This window comes from Hyperoodon ampullatus, assembly GCF_949752795.1.
Source record: "Hyperoodon ampullatus genome assembly, chromosome: 9".
In the NCBI taxonomy this organism is placed as follows: Eukaryota; Metazoa; Chordata; class Mammalia; order Artiodactyla; family Ziphiidae; genus Hyperoodon; species Hyperoodon ampullatus.
In genome coordinates this window covers 95290640-95297281 of record NC_136922.1, presented here as the reverse complement: position 1 = coordinate 95297281, position 6642 = coordinate 95290640, and the positions used below count along the sequence as shown (strand labels likewise).

The 6642-nt window shown below is 51.0% G+C and overlaps 1 pseudogene across 1 annotated transcript; it reads right to left on the bottom strand.

The window, feature by feature from the left end:
* Window positions 1–889: 889 nt before the first annotated feature.
* LOC307058412 (large ribosomal subunit protein uL6-like) lies at window positions 890–2133 on the bottom strand (annotated as a pseudogene). Its single transcript has 2 exons — window positions 1459–2133; window positions 890–999 (listed from the first exon to the last, which is right to left on the bottom strand). The product of its transcript is annotated as a large ribosomal subunit protein uL6-like (transcript).
* Between the last annotated feature and the right edge of the window lie 4509 nt (window positions 2134–6642).

Here is a 6642-nt window from a genome sequence, read left to right as displayed (position 1 = left end):
CTGCCGTATTCTGTTGGTTAGAGCAGTGACAGGGACCCCAGATTCAAGGGGCCAGAGAAAGAACACGTAGCGTAGGAGAGATTGCTGTGGCACCTTTGGAAAACACAATCCACACAGCAAGGGGATAGTAAAGGATGGGTGAGCAGGAAAGGGAGGTGTTTTTTGTAGGAACGGCCTCCCTGATCAGCCTCCTTGGAGCACAGGCCTGCGGGGAGTGAGGATATCTGGGGAAGAGTGTTATAGGCTGAAGATGGCAAGTACAAAGGCCCTGAGGCCAGGCCTTAGGCATGGTGCTTGGCCTGGTGAGGAACAGCTGAGGTGCGGTGGGAAAGGAGCTGTGAGACCAGCACTTGCAAGACTCAAGCAATGAATTATCTGTAGGCCCCAATAGTTCACAGAAACCTGAAGGCTTTTAAAGCTTTGGGGGCTTTGCTGCAGCCCTTGGTGATGACTCCACCCACACCTGCCCTGTGTTGCTTGCCTTTCCCATCCTGAACCCACTGGTGCTCTCGCCAGCAGGTTGTCCCTTTCCTCCTTGATCTCCATCAACCCATGAGGCCTTGTCATTAAGTCACCCTCTTCGACCCAGAAGCCAGGTGCCAACCAGGTTGCCTGTATTGTTATGTTTGCTGCTATGAGACAGGTTCAGGGCCGCAGAGCAAATTCTACATGTCTGTGTCATAGCCCTGTGTCACAGTATTTATACTTCTCAGGTCGGTCCATTGGGGCCCCAGCCCAGAAACAGGGAAATGGCTCAGAGCCAAAGGGGCCCAGGTGCCCTTTGCTGGGACTGCAACCTGCCCTGTTCCCCGCCTAGCTCTAGCCCAGCCCCTTCTGGGGTTGGAACTCTCCACCCACAACCCAAACCATTGGCTGGCTGAACCCTTCTCTACACCATCGGATTATCTGGAACCATGACTGACCCCAGCCGGGCTCTGGACTCTTCTGGCTTCCCCACTGAGGGGCCGTCTGTCTGATTTGCCACCTGAAGATGAGCAGCTGGGGGAGAGGTGGCAGGGTGGATAAGGGTGCCAGTTCAGGAGTCTCTGCCTGATTGGGTTTAGATGTGGTTCTGCCTCGCAGTGACAGGGTTACCTTGGGCAAGTAGTTTAACCTCCCCGTCCTTTTGATCCTTCAATAGAGGGCCTTTACTACATCTTTAAAATATTAGAAATAGGGGGCTTCCCTGGTGGCGCAGTGGTTGAGAGTCCGCCTGCCCATGCAGGGGACACGGGTTCGTGCCCCGGTCCAAGAAGATCCCACATGCCGCGGAGCCGCTGGGCCCGTGAGCTATGGCCTCTGAGCCTGCGCATCCGGAGCCTGTGCTCCGCGACGGGAGAGGCCACAGCAGTGAGAGGCCCGCGTACCGCAAAAAAAAAAAAAAAAAAAAAAATTAGAAATAGGTCTTAAGAATAATCCGCCATCTAGTTATTTCCCACAGCCAGACAACTCTTAGACCTCCATCAGCCTGCTGAACTGTTCCTTTTTCAGAGACTTTTTCGTATACCATCCAGAAGTGTCCGGGTATCCTTCGAACTGTTGTGGCTTGCAGGATCAAAGTAACAACCTGAATTTGATACAAGTTCAATGTCTTTTCCTTTAAGAATTAACTCCTCTTTCTGGGCTTGAGACACTGAACAAGCAACGCCTGGTTCAAATACTTTCAAACGCTGCTGATATATTTCTCATACAAGAAATTCCAGATTTCAACCAGAGACCTGTCCTCTTGAATGACAACGGTGATGGGGAAGCACACAGATCTCATCTTGGAACGGAAGCCAGGGTAACACCCTGCATTACATTCTGTACGTGACAACCGACAGTGCAAACCACAGCCAGTTCCTTCCTATTTCCCCACCATTTGTCCACCCAGAGCCTCTTCTTTTTCCTTCCAAGGAGACTTGAGTTTGACCCTGATGTGATTCAAATCCCTCTGCAGCCTCCTGTGGGACCCTTCTTGACACCTGTGCATCCCTTCTGAGTAATGTCTACATCTTCTGGACCGTCGACTGCCTGATTGCTTTCATTCTCACAGCAGATGCAGCAAAGAGAGGCCCCGTCCCTGTGCTCTTGTTTCTGCATCAGTAAAGTCGGCTGTAGTACTGACCTCATAAGTTCACGGGGAGAATTCATTGAGTTCGTGCACACATATCAATATTAAGGGCTTGGAAGGATGCCCGGCACATTTTTGGTGCTAAGTGTTGGCTCTAATTATTTTACTATATTAGAGCCTGTGACTTCTTGGATGGAGCTCTAGACCTTTCCGTGCTGCTCCCCAGAGCCAGGCCCTGTAGCTGGACCCCATCTCGAGGCCCCACATGCACTGGGCCTCTCAAGTTACATTCTCCTCCCACTAGCCTGATAACCCATCATGCCCCCGACCTGGCCTATTCAGAGCACCAAGGAGGCAGGGTGTAGAGTCCATCTTGTGATAAAATTCAGCCAGAATCCATTTGAATTTCCAGAGGCTAAACCACAGGACCCAAAGTGGACACTGGAGCCCTTGGAGACAAAGCAGAAGCTCTTGGTGACGGGCAAACTTCAGGAACTGCCACACAAGACGGAGCTTTGGTTAATTAGCTGGGGGTGCTGGACGGGAAGGGGGCAACACGGTTGGAGGAGATGCTGAGACCTGGCTTCCGGCTCAAGCTCTTACTTAGATTGCGTCTCCCGGCATGCGGTGTCCGGGAGTGCTCTTGGATAAGTAGGGGAGACAGAGTCCCTCACGCCCCAGTGGCGATGAGCAGACACTGGAGCTTTGCCCCCATTTGGGGAACGCTGGTCCGCTGAGTCAGCCTGATCACAAAAGGGTAAAGAATCCAGGAACTTTTTTTTTTTTTTTGCGGTATGCGGGCCTCTCACTGTTGTGGCCTCTCCTGTTGCGGAGCACAGGCTCCGGACGCGCAGGCTCAGCGGCCATGGCTCACGGGCCCAGCCGCTCCGCGGCATGTGGGATCCTCCCAGATCGGGGCACGAACCCGTGTCCCCTGCATCGGCAGGCGCACTCTCAACCACTGCGCCACCAGGGAAGCCCGGAACTTTTTTTTTTTTTTTTGGCTGTGTTGGGTCTTCGTTGCTGCGCGCGGGCTTTCTCTAGTTGCATTGAGCGGTGCGCGGGCTTCTTTGGCTTCTCTTGTTGCGGAGCACGGGCTCTAGGCACACAGGCTTCAGTAGTTGTGGCACGTGGGCTCTAGAGCGCAGGCTCAGTAGTTGTGACACACGGGCTTAATTTCTCCGCGGCATGTGGGATCTTCCCTGACCAGGGATTGAACCCGTGTCCCCTGCTTTGGCAGGCGGATTCTTATCTACTGTGCCACCAGGGAAGCCCAATCAAGGAACTTTTGAAGGTTAGAAACAGGCCCTGGTTTCTGTGTTACTTTTTTTTTCTTTTAAAATTATTTTTTGTTGTGGTAAAAAAAAAAAAAACCAAACACATAACATAAAATGTATCATCTTAACCACTTTTAAGTATGCAGTCCAGCAGTGTTGAATATATGCACATTGTTGTGCAGCCAGTCTTCAGAACTTTTTGCAAAAAAGTCTATACTTGTTAAACTCTGCTTCCCGGCGCCCGCCTCCCCCCGCCCCTGGAAAGCACCATTCTGCCTTCTGTTTCTCTGAATTTGACGCCCCTAGGTACCTCGTATAAGGGGATCACACAGGACTGGTTTCTGTGCTACTTTTGAAAACCTGGAGTTTGGAAACCTTTGTGACAGCCGTCAACACACACGCCATCCTCCCACCTCTTCTTCTCAGTCTCCCCCTTAAGGTCTCCCCCTGTGCTCAGCCCACAGGTACTGCCGTCCTCCCCACTCAGTCCTTGGCCAGTGCGTGGCCCCTCACACATTTTCTGGGTGCGCTCCCCAAGCCTTGGCTCCAACCAGCCTCAAACAGCTGACGGCTGCTCCCCCGTCTGGAGTCTTTATCCTCCCTGGGCCTCTGCCCGACCTTCAGGGCTCAGCATTTTGACCAAACGTCAGGGAGATGCTTGCATAGGTGGTCCAGGAACCATATTTTAAGCACTACTGCTGCGTCATAACGACTGATTTCCTTGTCTGTCTCCCCAACTACTGTCAGCTCTGACCCTCCTGACAGCCCAGCCTTGCAGACATCAGAGTGAGTGAATGAGGGAAGAAATCCTAAAACACAGCTCAGTAGAAAAATGAGACCAAGAGAAAGCTCTCAAGGTGGAGACGGTACATTGAACACATGCATCTTTTCCCTAATGAAACTCCACTCAAACTACAGCAGAGGGATTTAAGCCATAATACACAAAACCAGGAGGAGGGGGAAGTGGCAGAGCTGAAAGGCGGAGTCACAGGGGGCCGGTGGGAAAGCGAGAAGCCATGGAATCCCTAGAGGGTACAGGAGCATCAGCCCCAGTCCCTCTGGAAGTGGGAGTGAAGACGAGGGAGGGATCATGGGAGCCATCCTAGGGGCTCCCCACCATCCCGTGTGAGCTTACCAGCACTCAGGATGCAGCCCACTTACCCAACCAGCTTCCTGCCAGGGGCCCAGTCTCTTGTCCGCACAAGTGCCCTAATTCTGGTGAGTGCTGAGTTTTCCAAACTGTACCCACTCTCCCCCAGCGGGGCTCTGAACACTTTCTGAGCTGAAGACCCTTTTTGGAGCATCTCATCGTGGGAGCCTTCATCCAGAAATGGCAGTACCGCCCTTACCTTATTCAGCTAGACTTGTGCTTAAAAGTCAGCGTTTCACAACTCAACAATTTTTGTGTTAGGTATACAGATTTAGGTGGTGAACTATTTTAAAGGTTAAAAAAAAAAAGATTAATGCAAAAATCAGCCAGGTGGTTACCTCTTTCGGAAAGGAATATGATGGAGGAGGAACACAGCAAGGGCTCTGTAGGACATTGAATTGTGTCCCTGACAATGGAAGCAGAGATTGGAGTGATGCAGCTACAAGCCAAGGAACGCCAAGGATTGCTGGGAGCCACCAGAAGCTAGGAAAAGGCAAAGACTTTCCTCAGGAGCCTTCAGACACCTTGATTGCAGACTTCTAGCCCCCAGAACTGTGAGAGAATAAATTTCCCCCCCTTTTTTTTTTTTGGTACGCAGGCCTCTCACTGTTGTGGCCTCTCCCGTTGCGGAGCACAGGCTCTGGACGCGCAGGCTCAGCGGCCATGGCTCACGGGCCCAGCCGCTCCACGGCATGTGGGATCTTCCCGGACCGGGGCATGAACCCGTATCCCCTGCATCGGCAGGCGGACTCCCAACCACTGCGCCACCAGGGAAGCCCTGCATTTCCTCTCTCTTATCATGTCCTGGATAATATCCTTGTGGTTTTGATAATATTTCTACTTTGTTTCAACTGTACTATTTTTCTGTAGCTTGTTTCTGACAGCAGAGTGTGTGGTTGTGATACATCCTCTTTATTAATAAACTGGTGTATACCACTGGTTTGAAAATCAATTTCTCATTAACTTTGAAATTTTGGTGGGAGGAAGTTGATACCTTAAAATAAATGATACCTTAAAATAAACACATTGTTTGAATCCCAACCAGTGCACCAAGCTGTCCTACTTCCATTGTTTTATTTGCCCCTTGAGCCCTTTTAGTTCTTCATAAAACACAGCGTCTTAACACCTTGAATTCTTGCCTGGATCTGGTGTTAAAGTTTAACCTTCTAAATAATTTCCAGAAATCTTAGGCCTGAAACTTTTTTTTTTTTTTTTTGCGGTACGTGGGCCTCTCACTGTTGTGGCCTCTCCCGTTGCAGAGCACAGGCTCCGGACGCGCAGGCTCAGCGGCCATGGCTCACGGGCCCAGCCGCTCCGCGGCATGTGGGATCTTCCCGGACCGGGGCACGAACCCGTGTCCCCTGCATCGGCAGGCGGACTGTCAACCACTGTGCCACCAGGGAAGCCCTCCCTTGTTTTTTTTTTTTTTTTTTTTAAAAGATGTTGGGAGTAGGAGTTTATTAATTAATTAATTAATTTTTGCTGTGTTGGGTCTTCGTTTCTGTGCGAGGGCTTTCTCTAGTTGTGGCAAGCGGGGGCCACTCTTCATCGCGGTGCGCGGGCTTCTCACTGTCGCAGCCTCTCTTGTTGTGGAGCACAGGCTCCAGACGCGCAGGCTCAGTAGTTGTGGCTCACGGGCCTCGTTGCTCTGTGGCATGTGGGATCCTCCCAGGCCAGGGTTCGAACCCGTGTCCCCTGCATTAGCAGGCAGATTCTCAACCACTGCGCCACCAGGGAAGCTCTCCCTTGTTTTAAGCCACTCAGTTTGTGATCATTTGTTATAGCAGCCATGGGAAACTAACACAAGCCCCAAAGCTTTACTAATGTTATATTTCTTGACCTGGGTTATGAGTACTAGGGGATTAGCTTTAGTATTGTTTTTAAACTATACATATGTGATTTCACATGAACAAAATTAAAAATAAATAACAGCAGAAAAGGAACATCCAGCGAGGGTCTGGGCCTTGAAGATGTGTTCACATTGGGCACATTTGGCTATGGGTTTGCTGTGCATGCCAAGATCGTGGCAGGTCTGTGGGATGCGTCCTGGAGGAGGCTCTCTGGGGCTGAGCTTGAACATCGTAGATCATGGGATACAGCAGATGGCAGAGGGGTGGTGGAAGCTTCTTGTCTTACATGTGAACATCTCATGTGATCACTGT